We start from the raw sequence: 23,156 nt of genomic DNA, 5'->3' as shown, positions 1-23,156 counted from the left end.
TATAACTGTACCTGAACAGATGTGTAGAAATTGTTGAATAGGAACCTATTTTCTGTGTACACTTTCACTAACAATAAAATAAAATATGATTAAAAAAACTAAAAAATGAGTATGAAATAAAGGCTTTTTTTTAGAAATGTAAAACTCAAAGTATTCATTACCAAAATACTTGTACTATAAGAAACACTAAAGGAAGTCCTTCAGGGAGAAGGTCTGTTATACAGCCAGAGGTCCATAGCCACAGGTTCTGCAGCAGGTTCTGCATTTGTGGATTCAACCAACAGTGAATCAAAATTATTAAAAAAAAAAAATGGTACATTGTTACTGATATGTACTAGGTAGCTAGGCCTACCATGATTGAATCTGTACTGAACATGTACAGACTATTTTCTTGTAATTATTCCCTAAACAATACAGTATAACAACTATTTTCATAGCATTTACATTGTATTAGGTATTATAAGTAATCTAGAGATGATTTAAAGCATGCGAGAAGTTGTGTGTAGGTTATATGCAAATACTATGCCATTTTATACAAGGGACTTGAGCATCTGTGGGTTTTGTTATCCGTGGGGATCCTGGAATCAATCCCCCGTGGATACCAAGGGATGGCTGTATCTATTGCTGTATAACACATTACCTAAACACTTATCAGCTTAAAATCACAAACATTTATAATCTCACACTTTCTGAATGTTGTTTACTTGGGTGGTTCAGGTAAAAGGATTCTCATGAATATTCATCCAAGCTATCGGCTTGGACTTTGGTCATTTTAGTATGCAATTCGGGCTGGCAAATCTGCTACCAAGCCCATTCAATTAGTTGCTAGCAAGACTCGTTGTTGGCCATAGGCTTCCATTCCGTGGCACATAGGTTCTCTGATAGAGTGCTTGATTGTCCTCATGGCATTGCAGCTGGTTTCCCACAGAACAAGCTATGAGATAGAGAGTGTGTGTGCTTATCATGAAATCCACAATATTTAATAACCTAATCTTTGAAGTGGGATCCCATCACTTCTGCTGTATGCTATTGGTCTCACAGACCAACCCCAGTATAATATGGGAGGAGACTATGCAAAGGTACAATTACCAGGATGTTAGAAGCACTGGAGACAATCTCGAGACTAGTTATCACAGTCTTCCTTCTGGTCTCCAAGGATTTATATACCTTCCTTATGAAAATTACACTCATCCATCCCAAGGCCCACAGAAGCCTCATCTTATTAAACCATCATTTCAAAATTCATTATCTAAGGATCTAGTTATAAGTGTAGATTAGACTCCTTGTATTCAGTTCCTTAGTATAGCTACTCAAGAATAGTTCCTCTTAACCTGTTAAATTTACCGAATTATTTGACTCTCACCCATCTAAAATACGATTGTCAGATATGTGTAGGAAAATCACTATAGGCGTTCACTCAGAAGGGGAAAAATGGGAGATACCAAGAAGAACCTGATCCAAATAAATTCTAAAATTTAGCCAGGCAAATATTGGACGTCCCTACTCTCAAGGTCTGAGAATCATTCCTTATGGTTTTCAGTGCTGTCTTCTGGGCCCTTGGTTCCACCTCATAAATCATTCTTCCTTTTTCATGAAAGGTAGCACGTGTTTGCTACTGAATAGTTTCTCAACCTGCTTCCTGCCAGTAGAATTTGGAGGGTGCAAAGGCCTCTTTTTACTCTGCATAGTCTTTATTTTGGTCCAAGCTGGCAATATTCCTTTATATGTAATGTTTACAAAATCTTTATGAGTCCTCTATGAATCTAACTGGAGTCCATTCAGTTCCACAAAAGCTACACTAACAAGTTTTCACAAGGTAAGGTTTTCTGTTAACAGGAGTGACAACACTCTTAATCCTTCTAGGAACACTAATGTTTGATTGAGAGACTATGTGAAATTCACCCTTAATATTTTTGAAGGGCCTATTTTACAACTATTTTACAACTGTATGGAACTCTGAGGAATTGATGTTGGTGTTTATGAGGGCTGAACAAAAGATTTTACAGGCACAGTTTAAGCTTCATCTTTTTTTTTTTCCTTGAGTGTCCTGGATTTGATCTTTGATCAGAAGTCATTCATTAATTTTGTATCATTTGCCATGTAGACGGAGTGAGAATTTTCAAAACTATCAAATACTGGCTTGCTTTTTTTTTTTTTTTTTACAGTTCTACCTTCAGTTTACTTACCTAACATTTTTAATATAAGAGGCAAGAAGAAATTGGCAGCTCTTTCAACACTCTGGTTGGAAATATCCTTATTTTACTGGGAATTTGCTAATTTTCACATAATTGCAGGCAATATTGTTGCCCAATTTTCTGTCACTACATAACACATTTTCCTAACATTGACCTAACTTTTCTGTAAACTTTCACTCTCTTCTAGGCACTTTAGGCCTTCACTAGCACCTACAGTCCAGTTTCAAAACCACTTCCATACTTAAGGTTAAATAGCCATAATCTACTTACCAAAATCAATATTATTTTATCCATTGTATCTATAGAAACAAAAATTCATGCAAACATGTAGCATTTGAAAACAGGAAATATTTATTAAATCACAAGGTTTCGTAAGGTGAAGAATCTGTGAAAACACACTACTGGTTCTGAATTCTTCACATAGTTAAAGTACCACATAAAAAAAAATAGGAAGGGAATATACAAGGACATGGATACCAGGAAGCAGGAAGCATCTGGGTAATCTTGGAGACTGGCTACCCCTGAAGGAAAATGATAATAGATAGAAATTTGGACCTCTTCAAAGGAATAAAGATCACTGGAAATGGTAACCACATAATTATTTAAGTTTTTTTGCCTATTATTTAAATATTTTTAAAGGATAATTGACTTTATAATAATATAACCTTATTAATATTAATATGTTATTTGATGCCCATGTAAGCATGACTGCTGGTTGAGTTTAACGATTCCATTTAAAATGTGAATTAATCATTCCAAAGTGTAGATTAAAGGTGACATATGTAAATATAAATTGTATTACAAAATAACACAAAGGCTAAGAGAGGATTATTGGAAGCATAATATTGAAAGCTTCTTGCTCTATAGGGAAATCGGATAATATCACAGTTTGAAGGAAAACTGTGATAAGCAAAAATGTGTACAATAAACACTAAAGCAGCCAGCAAAACAACAAAACAAAGAATTGTAGCTAATACACTTTCAGGAAGATAAAAGGGCATTATAAACATTACTCAATCCAAAATAGGCAGAGAAAAAGGAAATGGGAAAGAGTCGAGACAAACTTCAAATAATAGCGAATGGGTAGATTTATTGTTAAAACGTAAATTATCTTAAATTGATCTGTAGATTTAACACAACCCTATCAAACTGCCAGTAGAATTTTTTAAGAAATAGAAAAGTAAACTCAAAATTTTGAGGAGTTCGGCTCCTGGCTGAAAACCTGTGTGTGATTTTTCTGGCCTGACCAATGGCAGTTACAAAGGCTTTTCCTAGTAGGCCTTTGGGGAAAACCTGCCTCCCCAACCAGGCTTGGTGCACAGCCAATGCATTGCAGTCTCTGAAGAGAGTCCCAGTCGTGGACTCAGCCCCCTCCACCCTACCACCAGTCATACTCTTTCGTGTCTTTACATGTCTAGCCCAGGTGCCTCCTTAACCCCCCCCCAAAAAAAAATCTGTTGAGTTGGTTCCGACTCATAGTGACCCTATAAGACAGGGTAGAACTGCCCCATAGGCTTTCCAAGGAGCACCTGGTGGGCTCAGACTGCTGACCTTTTGGATAGCAGCTGTAGCACTTATCTACTACACCACCAGGGTGCCTCCTTAAGAAGGACTCTTTATCCAGGGGACTCAAGACTCTTTGTCAGGGGGAGGAGACACTTCCCCTCACTCTCACTCATTATTCAGTACTTTTTCACCACTAGGCTTTTCCACTTGTGCTTGACCCCTGGCCCTCACTCCTTAACCACCTCCCTTCCCCATAGAACTGCAGAAATCTTTTGTTCGGGATTCCCTGGCAGAGAGACAGTCCCCACATCTGTGCTGCTCTGCCTGACCCTCACCCAGGCACCATTCCCGGGCAAGTATGGAACAGGGGGAGCCAGGCAGCCTTCTCTAGTTTTCTTTAGCTTACATGAATAACCGCGGTAAATCCTGACTGTTACTTCCGTTGTCTTTGTCTTAATGGGCTACTTACCTGGTAGCTCAGCTCAGCATTCTCAGCTTAGTTCAGTTCCTGACAAATTTCATATATAAATGCAAAGGTCCTAAAATAGCGAAACCATATTTAAAAAGAACAAAGTTGGAGGGCAAACACCCTCCCCTTTTCAAAAGAAAAGGAAAAAAAGTCTAAACAATGACTGTGCTTCTATTTTTATCACATGGACTTCTAGAATACACTCCTTTATCAACTTTCTAAAAAAAAATGTCCCTATTAAGAATTTTCAAGGACAGAAACCTAATTTTTACATGTCTAATCTGTATTTTCTTTCCTACAAGTAGAAAACTGTATTTCCATCCTTTTAATGTTGAATATTTTTTCATTGCCTGTCCCAGCATTCAATCATATTCAGAGGGGTGCATTACACTATAATGTTTAAAACACACTCTAAAAAATACAGCTAGCAAGATTCAGTACAGAATAGAGATGTCATTTTGTGAGATGCTCTATCCGTGTCTAATGTACCTTACCTAAATTCACTACCTCTTACATCTTTGTAAACTATACAAATCTACATAAAATATTAACTCCCATAGGTTAACTTTTAGGAAAATAGAACCATAAAACACACTGCATTCCCAGGGCGTACTGACTGCTATCATACTGGGGTGAAAGAAAAAAGATCTGATGTAGAAAGTGACAGAAAAGAACAATAAAGAACTTTTGTCAACTTATTTTAAAGTGGTGGCAAATGAAGCAGTTATTTTTATCACCTGTCAAATGAGAACTCATTTGTTTTAGACAGAGAAATGTCTGACATTGTAAAACGAGATACTAAAGGGGGAAAAAAAAGTCCACCTCAGTGAAGAAGTTTATATAGTCATAGAAATTTAGAGCCTTGGTGCATGAAGACATTATTTACAGATATGTGAGGTGCTTAACAGTTTGAGCTGAAGCTTGAACTAACCCATGTATCACAAAACATTAATTAGCAGTCATGCTAGTTTTATGCTATATGTGTTAGTGGTAAACAAAAAGACATGGAGAATGGTTTATATAGTTTGCCATCTGTTTAGAATTTTTTAACACTGCTTTATGGAATTTGCATAGGACAATAAAATGTGTGGGCAGCTTATTTCTCAATTGTCTTAGAGATCTGTTATCCATCACTCTGTTTTGCTGGGAGGTTCTGGAGGCTGAACTTTGTGGGCTACATTATCAGGGCTCCATTGTGCTCTAGTTTCCTGTTTTGTTCAGCTCATCGGAGTGATAGGAGATCCAAGGGCAGGGGAGAGGGAGTCCAACCATTTCTTCCCTATTCTGGCTTTGTTTCAGCATTGCATCTCATGCATGGGAGTTTTCCCTCCAGGACTATAGCTCCCACATGTCCAGTTCTCAGGAGGTTCTTGTTACACTGTTTTCTCCCTGTAACACCATAGCCTTGGGTGTTGTAATAGCTCCCTAGGTTTGCTTTTCTCTGTGTAATTCACTCTCTCTTCATTTCCCTAACTCTGGCATGAATCTCTAAGTAGTTCCTTCATTTGAAAGGTCTGGATCAATTCGGTTACCTAGTGATCCTGACTGTTATATAGCGTGATATTAAAAGGTTTCTATAAATAGGATTGTTGTGACTTTTTTTCTCAGAAATATCAAGAGTTTGGCATTATATAGTGAATATATTTAATACTATTATAAAATAATAGCTGACATTTATTGACTTTTTATATGTAACAAGTAATATTATGAGCAACGTATATTTATCATGTCTTTCTATCCTGTGGAGTGGTGTTGCAAGCTAATCTATGCCAATTTAGTTGTGGTTTGCTGTTGTCAAATTCTTTTGGCGAATACTGGCTAAAAAGTAGAGGGTCAGCAAAAAGAGGAAGACCCTCAACAAGATGGATTGACAGAGTGGCTGCCACAATGGGCTTAAACAGAACAATGATTGTAAGGATGGCACAGGACCGGGCAGTGTTTTGTTCTGTTGTACTTAGGGTTGCTATGAGTTGGAACTCATTGGACCGCACTTCACCGCAACATAGTGGTAGGCTACACGTAGATATTTTCCAACCTCACTAAAATGTACTCTGTGATTATAAAGACAAGTCTTAGACTAATTTTTTTCCGAAATGGATTAAACTTGTTCTTGATAGTTTTGATCAAGTCCCATTCTTTATCGAAAGACAAAATTAGGTCAGGTGACAGTGTTCTCTATGAAATGGGGGAAAAGTAGGACTAATGACCTTTAGACTATGAGTGTTGCTCGGGAAATATTAAATGGCTTAGCTTGTTGATAGCTTTATGCTTCATCCACAAAAGAATGAGTCCCATAAATCTGTGAGTTTCATAAAAACAAGTACCAAACACTCTTCTTGAACACCACTCATTTTGCCAATGAAAACTTATTTCTAATATTTCTTAGCTTAATTGACATACCTTCTGGTGCACTTTTCAGTAATGATATTTGATGTGCCCCGATAAAAACATGTTATGTTGATTCTAATTAATGTATTCCAAATGCTAATTAATTACTCCAAGGTGTAAATTAAAGGTAATCTACACAGACTGAAGTATTTTTGATCAGCTTTTTTTTTTTTTTTCCTCAGAAAAATACAAAAGAATCACATCCTAGATAGGAACAAAGCTTGTCTTAGGACTAAGAAGAGATGAAGAGGAACGTGTTCCCAGAATCACTACAGAAGATATGGCAACGGATTGTTTATGCTCTCTATGCGCAAGTTATTTCACCATCTGATCGTTAATAATCTCTCTCTCTCCATTTCTCTGAAAAACAATAAAGCAGGAAACACAATAATTGGAGAAAAATGTAATTCACAGAAGAAAACTAAAAAATAACACAAATGTAAAGATATGCTCTAACCCATTAATTAACTAATTAATACTATTTCAAAACAACAATACATTCATCATATTAGCACCAATTATAAAGCTGGATAATACCATGCATTTTTAGGAATCCAGAATATGGAAGCTTCATGAACTGCTGGCAACAAAAAAAGGTCAATGCAGCCATTCTGGGTAGCAATCTGTCAGTATTTGGTCAAGTTGAGCAAATGAATACTATGATCCCAGAATCTTATTTTCTGGAACATATCTCAGAGGAATTTTCACACATGTTAATAAGGGAACATATATAGTAAGGATTATTTTTTTTTTTTTTTTTTATGGTAGTGAGAAGTCAAAAAAAAAAAAATGTGTTCGTCCATTCCTAGGTCAATGGATAAGGAAAATAAATGAAGTACATTGTTGAGCACTATCAATATTCAGAAGTAATATCAATATATTTTTAAAATATTATTTGAGTATAAAAAGAAATGAAATTTATGAGGTCTATATTGACTAATACTATTAAACTAAAAACACAATAAATAATACACCCACTTCTCACTTATCAACATGGCTAGGTTCCAAAGACTAGGTCATTAGGTGAAAATTGGTGTTACATGAAAATGGAGGATGACCAGATCACAAATGAAGGATGATCACATCATTACATAACTGCCAAATTCCATAATTACATAGCTGCCAAACTACTGAAAATCATGGCCCAGCCAAGTTGACACATAATTTTAACCATCACAGCCAGCATTACTCTCACCTCACACCTCAGTGTTTGTTACTGTCAGATGTATGTTGTTAATGTGCAAAATAGTTGGATAGTAAATTTTTTTGCTATTGCCATAAATGTGAAATATCAGATAATGAGATAGTCAATAAGTAAGGCATAATTAGAGTACACGTTTAACATATTGTGTGCTTAAATAACATAGAAATAAACTGAGAGAGTCATACTACTCTACTCCCTCCCCAACTAACTAATGGAATTTTCTTTTTTTTTTTCCAAAACAGTAGGTATGTTAAGGACACAGGCAAATCTCAATCAGTGATACAATAATAAGAGAGCATGCCTAAGTTGGTACCATCGATACAAATCATGCATCTTCAATCTTGGGTAGTTTATGTAACTTTACTTTAGGGGTAGCAAGAAAATACCAAGAAGGTAGTTATCATACATAATATTAGATAATCCGTAAAGTTTGGTACTACCACCTCCATCATCCTGCCCCCCACAAAATAGTGGTTGGTAGGTAAAAATAAAGAAAAAGTGGGAGGACTCAACCAAGTGAGGTTGTTTAGATGACAACTGAAGAATGGAAATTAAAAAAAAAAAAATTGGCGAGGTTGCTACAAAAGAACATGTAACATCAATGCTTGAGTTGTTGGAATGGTTGGAAAGCAAGCTTTAACTTTAGCCATCAAAGTGCTCTATATATGGTAACTTGGATGAGTTACAAATTAAATTATGGAAATCATAAATTAAACATAAAATAGTTGAAAAGGGGATATATTTCTCCCTTTGTTTCAACAGAAAAGAATCTAAAAATGATTATTTGAAGGGCAAGGATTTTCGAACACAACCTCGGGCTCATGGCCTTAGGCAATGGTATGAGAGAAATGGTTGGCAAGAGATTAGGAAACTTTTGGAGATGACTTGATATAAGCACTAAATATATCGTACCCATGGGGGATGGAGAGATAACTCTAAGAGACCCAAAGGTGAAACTTGGGGTGAACAGATAAACTCTGGTGAAGAACTGAAAAATGTGACTGAAGAGTGTTTTATGTTATTTCACCATTATGTTAAAGAATAATCAGGATGGGAATTATGTGCAAATGGAGAGATCTGCCCCTACCATTCTTAAACTGGAGGCGAGCACATTTACCCTTCACCAGATTTTAATTGACCATCGGGATACCGGTGAAAATTTCCTGCTGTCATCACTGAAGTGGCATATTGATTCCCATTAACTGCTTTTTTTAACAGTTCCACCTGATAGGTGCACAAGACAGTTGATTCATGATGATTGATGGTGCAAATCTATTGGGGGTCAAACAAGGTATTTTCCCTGATAACTTTGTTTGAAACTGATATGGCAAAGCCTATGCAACAATGAAGAATGGGCAACAAAACAAAAATTACCGATAAGCCACCATAGACTTAACCGAGTGGTGCAAATGATTAACATCCTGGGCTGCTAACCAAACAGTTGGAAGTTTGAGTCTTTTCAGATTTGCTTCTGAAGAAAGACCTGGTGATCTACTTATGAAAAATCAGTATTGAAGACTCTATGGAGTGCAGTTGTACTCCGAAACAATCATATTGCCACGAGTAGTAGTTGACAGATTGAAATTTTTTTTTTTCTAATCACAGACTTGACTAGCCCATTTTTTCTTCATTCCTTTTTTGTAATACAACCATGCATAATCCACATTTATGTGGAACGGCCTTCAATACACTTTCACAGTTCGCCCAAAGGGACATTTAATTCACGAACATGCTATCATAAAGTCGTACAACAGGATTTGGACTTGAAAATTGTTAAAGTACATTTGATGAATTAAGTTGATTATATAATGGTCTTTACCCCCTCAGAGACACAGAAAGAAGTAAGGACCGTGTCACCATGTGACAGATAGAGATTGACTGATTATACTAGACCAAATTCAAACTCTAGTAGAGTTTGCAAAATGTTGAACAATACATAGACTTATGTATCTCTCCAAATGTGAGAAGTAAATTCTTATTTTTCACTGATCCTCACAAATAAATAGGAAGTACAGAGACTAATGGGACAATTTGGTTTCTCATGAATCACATCTCCCTTTTAGGGACAATTCACAAGTCTCTAAGACCCGAATTGAAATGAAATCTGTATTTGAATTGGGCCTGAAAAGAAATAAGCACCGAAAGATTTAAAAGAAGTGTGGCTCAGATATTGCTTTTAGAACCTTATGACTCAAACACTCAAGTAATTTAAAAGCTTCTGCAACTAAAAAGAAAAAAGAATGAGGACTTTAGCAGAAATCAAAAAGCACACTTCAGTGGAGATTGCTGGGATTTTGGATTGGGGATATGCCTATCGTAGCTGCTCAATACAATGGTTTTGAAGAAAATATTTAGCTTGTTTCTGGACATTCAAAGGGGCTGCTTCCAACATCAGAAAACTCTGGGCAGAAAAACCTATCATGTCTTATGAAGCATCAGAGAAACATTCAAATGAAGAAGGAACAGATCAACATTCAAAATCATGTGAAAAAGAAGGTCAGAGTGGGCCCATTTCTTTCATGACAAGGCTGCTTCCATGTCTTTAGGGCAAGGACAGAGACCTCAACACTTCCATACTCATATCACTGGATGATGTGAACTATATTTTTCCTCCCACCCGAGGCAAAAAAGCTTCTAGATTTCCTAATGGGAGTCCCTAGATTGAAGGTCATGCGATTGCTTGGGAATCAGTGAAAATAAAACTTACAGTTAGTCAAACCCAGAGGAGGGGAGGTGGGAGTAAATCAACACAAAGGATGCAGCTGAGCACCACATATTGAGCAGTGTAAGAGAAATTAGACACATACACTATGAAAAATGTTTGAACATTTACAAATTATGGGATAGAGGCAGTAGTATTGAGACAGGCCTGAGATTATTGGACATCCCAATATAAGGTATTTAGTTATTGAGGTTTTTGTGGAAAGTTAGAGGAAGAATTAAGAACCAAATGCTGGCACAGAGGGTACTGGGATTCTAAGGCATATACCTTGAGCAGGTCTTCAAACTAGACACCTGGGTTAATAAAGTAAGGAGACATGGGCATTCAAGAAATCCAAAGATAGGCCAAATAATGGTGTATTCTCCTCAAACCTGATGAACCACTAATGTGGTAATAAAAACTGTACTCAGTGTCATCAATAGGAAAGCAAGTGTCTGAAGTTAGGTTCAGGAAGAATTCCCTGATGTCAGTCTTGTGAGCAATGGCATGTGGATTATGTTGGGCCCTATTGACTAATTGGAAACCTAGTGACACAGTGATTAAGAGATGCAGCTGATAACTAAAAGGTTGGCAGTTTGAATCCACCAAGAGCTCCTTGGAAACCCTGTGGGGCAGTTCTACTCTGTCCTTTGGGGTCACTATGAGTCGGAATCGACTTTACGGCAGCAGGTTTGGTTTGGTTTTTTTATCGTCTAATTAGGGGTGTCATAGGACGTCCCTAATTTTGGGTAAATTTTATGATTTCAAATTGTACACAATCTCTTAACAGTCAATGACAACAATACATATGGTAATATAATCAGCACTGACTCCAATAGGACAAATGAGAATTTTAGAAAAAAAATTCAGAGTTCTGAATTATAGCAAAATTACAATCCTGGGGGATACCATCATGATGAAAAATATTTGCTAAGCCAAATACATGTACTAATAAGCCTCTGGGGAGCATAAATTGTTAAGTCCTTGGCTGCTAACCAAAAGTTTATCTTTCAGAAAGTGTGCCTTGGAGAAAAGACCTTGTGATCTACTTCCAAAAAAATCAGTCATTGAAAACCCTATGAGGCACAGTTCTACCCTGACACATATGGGGTTGCCATGAGTCTGAATAGACTCCATAGCAACTATTGTTTTTGTTTGTTTGCTTGTTGGGTATAGGAGCTCTCTTCCAGGACTAGTATTGATTGGCAGCCTGTATAGAAAGATAATGAAAAAGCTTATGCTGGACTGAACATGTCACTATGTTGATAGGATACCACACACATCAACGATGCTTGCAGAGAGCTTGTACTCTCTCCCCAAAAGGACTAATGGGTATTTTACCATCTATAAAATCTGATATTTTAAAGGTTAGTGACCAGACGTGCTAGAGGTCTACAGGGGAAGTTGTGAATTTATAAGTGGGTACACTGTCCCTAACAATTGATTACCTTGTCAGGAATGAAGTACTAACACTATGTCCTTCCTATGGGTGTCACAGATTGAATTATGTCTCCCCGAAATATCTGTCAACTTGGCTAGGTCATGATCCCAAGTATTGTATGATGGTCTACCATTTTATCACCTGATGTGATTTCCCTACATGTTGTTAATCTATCACTATGCTGTAATAAAATGGATTAGTGGCAGTTATATTGATGAGAACTGCAAGATTATATAGTGCCTTAATATCTTTTGAGATATAAAAGAGAGAAGAGGGCAGAAAGACAGGGGGATCTCATATCACTAAGAAAGTAGTGCCTGGAACAGAGTGTGTCCTTTGGACCCAGGGTTCCTGCATGGAGAAGCTCCTAGTCCAGGGGAAGATTGAAAACAAGGACTTTCCTACAGAGCCAACAGAAAGAGAAAGTCTTGCCCTTGAGTTGATACCCTGAATTTGGACTTCCACTTGTGGTATTTCTGTTGTAGCAGCACTAGATGACTGGCTTTGTCATCTAGTGCTGCTACAACAGAAATACCACAAGTGAATGGCTTTTAACAAACAGAAATTTATTCTCTCACAGTCTAGTAGGCTACAAGTCCAAATTCGGGGAGCCCACTCCAGGAGAAGGCTTTCTGTCTCTTTCAGCTTTGGAGGAAGGTCCTTCTCATCAGTCTTCTCTTCACCTGGGACCATCTCAGCACAGAGACCTCAGGTCCAAAGGATACCCTCTGCTCTGGGTGCTGCTTTCCTGGTGGTTTGAAGTCCCATGTCCTCTACTCATTTCTTTCAAAAGAGATTGGCTTAAGACACTACCTAATCCTGTAGACCTCATCAGTATAACTGCTGCTAATCCATCTTATTACATCATAGTCATAGGATTTACAACATATAGGGAAATCACATCAGAAGATAAAATCGTAGACAATCAAACAATCATACAAGGGAATCATGACCTAGCCAAGTTGTCAGATATTTTGAGGGGATACAATCCAATGCATGACAATGACCAAGACAATGAGTCTCAGGGAGGATTGCTACTGAAATGTCAGTATATTCACAAGTTCTTAGTGAAGGACCATTTGAAGCAGAGTATAGATCAGACCCTACCAATGGCATCATCAACAGGCGTTTATTACTTACAGGATAAACAGGACAGGGATGAGCAGAACAGCACACACCATTATCACTCCAGATTTCCTGAAGTTAGGCTCCTGTTCCTAGGGTTAGATCTCATCCAAGAATGTTCTAGTACAAGTCTCAGGAGAGAACACATAAATTTCTCTCTCCTGGGATTAAATCCTAATCAGACAGCCATGTCTGATTGGAGAGTAGACAGCGAAAGGAGCAATAAAGCAATAAAAGGGGGGTAATAAAAGGTAAAAAGGAGAGAAGCAGGGAGGCGGAGCCAAGATGGCAGAATGGACACATGACTCCGTCGAGCCCTTTTTAAAACAAAGACCTGAAAAAACAAGTGAAATGAGTATATTTGTAAGAAGCTGGGAGCCCTGAGCACCAAAAGCAAGCTTAGACAACAAACTCAGGGGCAGGGGAAGGAAGAGACCATTTAGAAGCGGAGAGGAGTTACCGGCCCTGAATCGCGGGGAGCCCTCAGGCACCATTCCCTGAGCGGCAGCGGTGGTGGGCTGGTACAAATGTTTGGCTGCAGTTTCCTCAGGGAGAAGCAGCCAGCCGCACACCCGACTCACACCTCAGGAACCTGAGGAGAAGGGCCCTCTTGGCAAAAGCTAAGTACTTGCGTATATTTTACCGTGCCCACCTCCCCCCACCTCCAAGCGGGCTTCAGTGGCTGAAGCCCTGGGACTGAAATAGACCCTGGTGAGCACCTAGAGCCATCCTCCCAGCCTCGGGGAAAGAAAAAATTTGCAACTGGGGGGAAAAGATAATTTGCTAGCTCCATTAACTGGGGGAGCTCAGGACAGAAGCGGCTCCTGTCCAGGCATAAACCGTCCATGGACCTTGAGCACCTTTCCCTTTTCAATGGACCTGTGTGGGCCTATTTTGGGAGAATAGGCCCTTGTTGGCAAACTCCAACCATCTCAGCTGTGTAGTGGAAAGGTGGGTGTTTGGTGTTTAACATTGCTTTTCCTATTAAACAGGGTCCTCACCTACCCACAACAAGGACCTAAGGATTGGTAGCTCCACTCAGGTCACCAAGCCACCTGCAACAGGAGTCCAAAGATAACTGGTACCTCCCAGTCCTTACAACCCAAAACTTTGGGTGCCCATGGTCCCTCTGTAGAACCCACCCATCAACACTCTCTAGGGAACAGAGACATGTTTTCCTCAGAGACACTTGGGGGTCAGTTCTCAGCCCCTTGCCTTGTTCAGAGCATGACCCCATGCTGTAATCAGATATGGTATATACGTCAATCACCCCTGCCCCTCTAAGACTGTAGGACAGAACCTGTACCACACACTTGCTATCAGCTATCTGGAAACCTGAGCTGAATTCATACAAGAAAACCGAATGGACTCCTAGACTGATATACCTGATAACAGCTCTAGCCAGCTGGGGACAGGACACCAGAGCTCCAAAGGCAAAAATAATCAAGCTAGCTCACTCAAGCAACCCATAGAGGTATACCAAAACAAAACAAAGCAAGCAGCTATGACACAGTAAGCAAGCATAAACTAACACAATAACTTATAGATGGCTTGGAGACAACAGTCAATATTAAGTCACATAAAGAAACAGACCATGATCACCTCAACAGGCTCTCAAAACAAAGAATCCAGGGACATTCTGGATGAAAGTGCATTCCTGGAATTACCAGATGCAGAATACAAAAGTTTAATATACAGAACCCTTCAAGACATCAGGAAGGAAATGGGGCAATACACAGAACAAGCCAAGGAACACACAGATAAAGCAACTGAAGAAATTAGAAAGATTATTCAGGAACATAATGAAAAGTTTAATAAGCTGGAAAAATCTATAGAGATAGCAATCAGAAATTCAGGAGATTAACAATAAAATTACAGAATCAGATAACTCAATAGAAAGTCAGAGGAGCAGAATTGAGCAAGTAGAAGCTAGAATTTCTGAATACGAAGATATATCACTTGGCACTAATATAATTGAAGGAAAATCAGATAAAAGAATTAAAAAAAATGAAGAAACCTTAAGAATCATTTGGGGCTTTATCAAAAAAAATAACCTACAAGTGATTGGAGTACCAGAACAGGGAGGGATAACAGAAAATACAGAGAAAATTGTTGAAGTTTTGTTGGCAGAACACTTCCCTGATATTTGAAAAATGAGAAGATATGTATCCAAATGCTCATTGAATTCCACATAAGGTAGATCTTGAAATAAAGTCACCAAGACATATTATAATCAAGCTTGCCAAAACCAAAGATAAAGGGACAATTATAAGATCAGTGAGGGATAAAAGAAAAGACACCTACAAAGGAGAGCCAATAAGAATAAGCTCATATACTCAGCAGAAACCATGCAGGCAAGAAGGCAATGGGATGACATATTTAAAAAATTGAAGGAAAAAAATTGCCTGCCACGAATCATATATCCATCAAAACTGTCTCTTAAATATGAAGGTGAAATTAAGACATTTCCAGATAAACACAACTTGAGTGAATTCGTAAAAACTAAACCAAAGCTACAAGAAATACTAATGGGAATTCTTTGGTTAGAAAATCAATAATTTCAGGTATCAACCCAAGACTAGAATACTGGGCAGAGCAAGCAGAAGTCAACCCAGACAGGGAAATCCAAAAAACACAAAGCAAGATTAAAAAAAAAAAAAAAGCCCAACACAGGGTAATGCTGATTTTATTATATAAAACAAGACAACTTTAAAATAATAAAAAGGGACTAAGAAAGGTAATCATACACCTTCCATATGGTGAGGAAGACATGACGATACAAAGAAATAAAAAAGTTAGTTTTAAATTTAGAAAAATAGGTGTAAATAATAAAGTAACCACAAAGGAGAGAAGCTATCCTACTCATCAAAATAAAATACAAAGGAAAAATACAGACTCACCAGAAAAAAATCAACAAAAACAAATATGAGGAAAGGACGATATATAAAGACAATCTACTCAGCACATAAAATCAAGTGGGAAAAAGAAACTGTCAACAACACACAAAAAAAGATATCAAAATGATAGCACTAAATTCATACCTATCCATAATTACCCTGAATGTAAATGGACTAAATGCACCAATAAAGAGACAGAGAGTGGCAGAATGGATTAAAAAACAAGATCCATCTATATGCTGCCTACAAGAGACACACCTTAGACTTAGAGACACAAACAAAATAAAACTCAAAGGATGGAAAAAAAAATATATCAAACAAACAATCAAAAAGGAGCAGGAGTGGCTATATTAATTTCTGACAAAACAGACTTTAAACTTAAATGCATCATAAAGGATAAGGAAGGACACTATATAATGAATTAAAGGGACAATACACCAAGAAAATATAACCATCTTAGAATATTCATGCACCCAATGAAAGGGCTGCAAGGTACATAAAACAAATTCTATCAGCATTGGAAAGTGAGAAAGACAGCTCCACAATAATGGTAGGAAACTTCAACACACCACTTTCAGTGAAGGACAGGATATCCAGAAGAAGCTCAATAAAGACACGGAAAATCTAAATGCCACAATCAACCAACTTGACCTCGTAGTTATATACAGAACAGTCCACCCAACAGCAACCAAGTATACTTTCTTTTCTAGTGCACATGGAACATTCTCTAGAATAGACCACATATTAGGTCATAAAGCAAGCCTTAGCAGAATCCAAAACATTGAAATATTACAAAGCATCTTCTCTGAACATAAGGCCATAAAACTAGAAATCAATAACAGGAAAAGCAGGTAAAAGAAATCAAACACAGACACTGAACAATACCCTGCTCAAAGAAGACTGGATTATAGAAGACATTAAGGATGGAATAAAGAAATTCACAGAATCCAATGAGAATGAAAACACTTCCTATCAGAGCCTTTGGGACACAAAAGCGGTGCTCAGAGGCCAATTTATATCAATAAATGCATACATCCAAAAAGAAGAAAGGGCCAAAATCAAAGAATTATCACTAAAACTTGAACAAATAGAAAGAGAGGAACAAAATAAACCCATAGGCACCAGAAGAAAACAATAATAAAAATTAGAGCTGAACTAAATGAAATAGAAAAGAGAAAGACAATTGAAAGAATTAACAAGACCAAAAGCTGTTTTTTTTGAAAAACTCAACAAAATTGATAAACCACTGGCCAAGCTGACAAAAGAAAAACAAGAGAGGAAGCAAATAACCTGAATAAGAAATGAGATGGGCAATATTACAACAGACCCAACTGAAATTAAAAGAATCATATCAGATTACTATGAAACACTATATTCAAAAAATTTGAAAACATAGAAGAAAAGGATGAATTCCTAGAAATACACTACCTACCTAAACTAACACAGAGGTAGAACAACTAAATAGATCCATCAGTAAAGAAGAGATTGTAAAAGTAATCAAAAAACTCCCCCCCAAAGAATCCCTGGTCTGGATGGCTTCACTGCAGAATTCCACCAAACTTTCAGAGAAGAGTTAACACCACTACTACTAAAGGTATTTGAGAGCATAGAAAAGGGCGGAAATACTACCCAGCTCATTCTATGAAGCCACCATATCCCTGATACCAAAACCAGGTAAAGACATCACAAGAAAAGAAAATTATAGACCTGTATCCCTCAGGAATGCAGATGCAAAAATCCTCAACAAAATTCTAGCCAATAAAATTCAACAAAATATCAAAAAAAAATTCACCATGACCAAGTGGGATTCATACCAGGTATGCAGGGATGGTTCAGCATTAGAAAAACAATTAATGTAATCCACCACATAAATAAAACAAAAGACAAGAATCACATGATTTTATCAATTGATGCAGAAAAGACATTTGACGAAGTTCAACACTCATTCATGATAAAAACTCTCAGCAAAATAGGAATAGAAGGGAAATTTCTCAACATAATAAACGGCATTTATACAGAGCCAACAGCTAACATCACCCTAAATGGAGAGAGCCTGGAAACATTCCCACTGAGATCCAGAACCAGACAAGGATGCCCTTTATCACCACTCTTATTCAACATTGTGCTAGAAGTCCTAGCCAGAGCAATTAGGCTAGATAGAGAAATATAGGGCTTACAGATTGGCAAGGAAGAAGCAAAAGTATCTCTATTTGCAGATGACATGATCTTATACACAGAAAACCCTAAGGAATCTTCCAGAAAACTACTGAAACTAATAGAAGAGTTCAGCGAGTATCAGGATACAAGAAAAACATACAAAAATCAGTTGGATTCCTCTACACCAACAAAAAGAACATCGAAGAGGAAATCACCAAATCAATGCCATTTACAGTAGCCCCCAAGAAGATAAAATACTTAGGAATAAATCTTACCAGAGATGTAAAAGACTTATACAAAGAAAACTACAGTACACTTCCGCAAGAAACCAAAAGAGACTTACTTAAGTGGAAGAACATACCTTGCTCGTGGATAGGAAGACTTAACATTATAAAAATGTCTATTCTACCAAGAGTGAACTACACATTTAATGCAATTCTGATCCTAATCCCAAAGACATTCTTTTTTTTTTTTTTTTACATTTTTTTTTAATTAACCTTTATTGAGCTTCAAGTGAGCATTTACAAATCAAGTCAGTCTGTCACATATAAGTTTATATACATCTTACTCCGTACTCCCACTTGCTCTCCCCCTAATGAGTAAGCCCTTCCAGTCTCTCCTTTTGTGACAATTTTGCCAGTTTCTAACCCTCTCTACTCTCCTATCTCCTCTCCAGACAGGAGATGCCAACACAGTCTGAAGTGTCCACCTGATATAATTAGCTCACTCTTCATCAGCATCTCTCTCCTACCCACTGTCCAGTCCCTTTCATGTCTGATGAGTTGTCTTCGGGAATGGTTCCTGTCCTGGACCAACAGAAGGTTCGGGGACCATGACCGCCAGGATTCCTCTAGTCTCAGTCAGACCATTAAGTGTGGTCTTTTTGTGAGAATTTGGGGTCTGCATCCCACTGATCTCCTGCTCCCTCAGGGGTTCTCTGTTGTGCTCCCTGTCAGGGTAGTCATCAATTGTGGCTGGGCACCAACTAGTTCTTCTGGTCTCAGGATGATGTAGGTCTCTGGTTCATGTGGCCCTTTCTGTCTCTTGGGCTCTTAGTTGTCGTGTGGCCTTGGTGTTCTTCATTCTCCTTTGCTCCAGGTGGGTTGAGACCAACTGATGCATCTTAGATGGCCGCTTGTTAGCATTTAAGACCCCAGACACCACATTTCAAAGTGGGATGCAGAATGTTTTCATAATAGAATTATTTTGCCAATTGACTTAGAAGTCCCCTTAAACCATAGTCCCCAAACCTCCGCCCTTGCTCCGCTGACCTTTGAAGCATTCATTTTATCCCAGAAACTTCTTTGCTTTTGGTCCAGTCCAATTGGGCTGACCTTCCATGTATTGAGTGTTGTCCTTCCCTTCACCTAAAGCAGTTCTTATCTACTAATTAATCAGTAAAAAACCCTCTCCCTCCCTCCCTCCCTCCCCGCCTCGTAACCACAAAAGTATGTGTTCTTCTCGTTTATACTATTTCTCAAGATCTTATAATAGTGGTCTTATACAATATTTGTCCTTTTGCCTCTGACTCATTTCGCTCAGCATAATGCCTTCCAGATTCCTCCATGTTATGAAATGTTTCACAGATTCGTCACTGTTCTTTATCGATGCGTAGTATTCCATTGTGTGAATATATCACAATTTATTTACCCATTCATCCGTTGATGGACACCTTGGTTGCTTCCAGCTTTTTCCTATTGTAAACAGAGCTGCAAGAAACATGGGTGTGCATATATCTGTTTGTGTGAAGGCTCTTGTTTCTCTAGAGTATATTCCGAGGAGTGGGATTTCTGGGTTGTATGGTAGTTCTATTTCTAACTGTTTAAGATAACGCCAGATAGATTTCCAAAGTGGTTGTATCATTTTACATTCTCACCAGCAGTGTATAAGAGTTCGGATCTCTCCACCGCCTCTCCAACATTTATTATTTTGTGTTTTTTTGGCTTAAAGCCAGCCTTGTTGGAGTGAGATGGAATCTCATCGTGGTTTTAATTTGCATTTCTGTAATGACTAATGATCGAGAGCATTTTCTCATGTATCTGTTAGCTGCCTGAATATCTTCTTTAGTGAAGTGTGTGTTCATATCCTTTGCCCACTTCTTGATTGGGTTGTTTGTCTTTTTGTGGCTGAGTTTTGACAGAATCATATAGATTTTAGAGATCAGGCGCTGGTCGGAGATGTCATAGCTGAAAATTCTTTTCCAGTCTGTAGGTGGTCTTTTTACTCTTTTGGTGAAGTCTTTAGATGAGCATAGGTGTTTGATTTTTAGGAGCTCCCACTTATCTGGTTTCTCTTCGTCATTTTTCGTAATGTTTTGTATTCTGTTTATGCCTTGTATTAGGGCTTCTAAGGTTGTCCCTATTTTTTCTTCCATGATCTTTATCGTTTTAGTCTTTATGTTTAGGTCTTTGATCCACTTGGAGTTAGTTTTTGTGCATGGTGTGAGGTATGGGTCCTGTTTCATTTTTTTGCAAATGGATATCCAGTTATGCAAGCACCATTTGTTAAGAAGACTATATTTTCCCCAATTAACTGACACTGGGCCTTTGTCAAATATCAGCTGCTCATATGTGGATGGATTTATATCTGGGTTCTCAATTCTGTTCCATTGGTCTATGTGCCTGTTGTTGTACCAGTACCAGGCTGTTTTGACTACTGTGGCTGTATAATAGGTTCTGAAATCAGGTAGAGTGAGGCCTCTCACTTTCTTCTTCTTTTTCAGTAATGCTTTGCTTATCCGAGGCTTCTTTCCCTTCCATATGAAGTTGGTGATTTGTTTCTCTATCTCCTTAAAAAATGACATTGGAATTTGGATCGGAAGAGCATTGTATGTATAGATGGCTTTTGGTAGAATAGACATTTTTACTGTTAACTCTTCCTATCCATGAGCAAGGTATGTTTTTCCACTTAAGTAGGGCCTTTTTAATTTCTTGTAGTAGAGCTTTGTAGTTTTCTTTGTATAGGTCCTTTACATCCTTGGTAAGATTTATTCCTAAGTATTTTATCTTCTTGGGGCCTACTGTGAATGATATTGATTTGGTGATTTCCTCTTCGATGTTCTTTTTGTTGATGTAGAGGAATCCAAGTGATTTTTGTATGTTTATCTTATAACCTGAGACTCTGCCAAACTCTTCTATTAGTTTCAGTAGTTTTCTGGAGGATTCCTTAGGGTTTTCTGTGTATAAGATCATGTCATCTGCAAATAGAGATAATTTGACTTCCTCCTTGCCAATCTGGATGCCCTTTATTTCTTTGTCTAGCCTAATTGCTCTGGGTAGGACTTCTAGCACAATGTTGAATAAGAGAGGTGATAAAGGGCATCCTCGTCTGGTTCCCGTTCTCAAGGGAAATGCTGTCAGGTTCTGTTCATTTAGAGTGATGTTGGCTGTTGGCTTTGCATAGATGCCCTTGATTACGTTGAGGAATTTTCCTTCAATTCCTATTTTGGTGAGAGTTTTTATCATAAATGGGTGTTGGACTTTGTCAAATGCCTTTTCTGCATCAATTGATAAGATCATGTGGTTTTTGTTTTTTGTTTTATTTATGTGGTGGATTACATTAATGTTTTTTTAATATTAAACCAGCCTTGCATTAAAAAAAAAAAATTGCATACCTGGTATAAATCCCACTTGGTCGTGGTGAATTATTTTTTTGATATGTTGTTGAATTCTATTGGCTAGAATTTTGTTGAGGATTTTTGCATCTATGTTCATGAGGGATATAGGTCTATAATTTTCTTTTTTTGTAATGTCTTTACCTGGTTTTGGTATCAGGGAGATGGTGGCTTCCTAGAATGAGTTGGGTAGTATTCCGTCATTTTCTATGCTTTGAAATACCTTTAGTAGTAGTGGTGTTAACTCTTCTCTGAAAGTTTGAAAGAACTCTGCAGTGAAGCCATCGGGCCAGGGCTTTTTTTTGTTGGGAGTTTTTGGATTACCGTTTCAATTTCTTTTTTTGTTATGGGTCTCTTTAGTTTTTCTACTTCTGAATGTGTTAGTTTAGGTAGGTAGTGTTTTTCCAGGAATTCATCCATTTCTTCTAGGTTTGCAAATTTGTTAGAATACAATTTTTCGTAATAATCTGATATGATTCTTTTAATTTCAGTTGGGTCTGTTGTGATGTGGCCCTTCTCGTTTCTTATTCGAGTTATTTTTTTCCTTTCCTGTATTTCTTTAGTCAGTTTGGCCAGTGGTTTATCAGTTTTGTTAATTTTTTCAAAGAACCAGCTTTTGGCTTTGTTAATTCTTTCAATTGTTTTTCTGTTCTCTAATTCATTTAGTTCAGCTCTAATTCTTATTATTTGTTTTCTTCTGGTGCCTGATGGATTCTTTTGTTGCTCACTTTCTATTTGTTCAAGTTGTAGGGACAGTTCTCTGATTTTGGCTCTTTCTTCTTTTTGTATGTGTGCATTTATCGATATAAATTGGCCTCTGAGCACTGCTTTTGCTGTGTCCCAGAGGTTTTGATAGGAAGTATTTTCATTCTCATTGCATTCTATGAATTTCCTTATTCCCTCCTTGATGTCTTCCATAACCCAGTCTTTTTTTCAGGAGGGTATTGTTCATTTTCCAAGTATTTGATTTCTTTTCCCTAGTTTTTCTGCTATTGATTTCTAGTTTTATTGCCTTGTGGTCTGAGAAGATGCTTTGTAATATTTCGATGTTTTGGATTCTGCAAAGGTTTGTTTTATGACCTAATATGTGGTCTATTCTAGAGAAAGTTCCATGTGCGCTAGGCAAAAAAGTATACTTTGCAGCAGTTGGGTGGAGAGTTCTGTATAAGTCAATGAGGTCAAGTTGGTTGATTGTTGTAATTAGGTCTTCCGTGTCTCTATTGAGCTTCTTACTGGATGTCCTGTCCTTCTCCGAAAGTGGTGTGTTGAAGTCTCCTACTGTAACTGTGAAGGTCCAACGACATTCTTTAATGAGATGGAGAAACAAATCACCTACTTCATACGGAAGGGAAAATGGCCCCGGATAAAAAAAGACGTTACTGAAAAAGAAGAACAAAGTGGGAGGCCTTACTTTACCTAATTTTAGAACCCATCATACCGCCGCATTAGTCAAAACAGCC

This window comes from Loxodonta africana, chromosome 17, assembly GCF_030014295.1.
Source record: "Loxodonta africana isolate mLoxAfr1 chromosome 17, mLoxAfr1.hap2, whole genome shotgun sequence".
NCBI classification, from domain to species: Eukaryota; Metazoa; Chordata; class Mammalia; order Proboscidea; family Elephantidae; genus Loxodonta; species Loxodonta africana.
The sequence above is the reverse complement of the archived record's forward strand: the minus strand, read 5'-3'. Positions refer to the sequence as shown.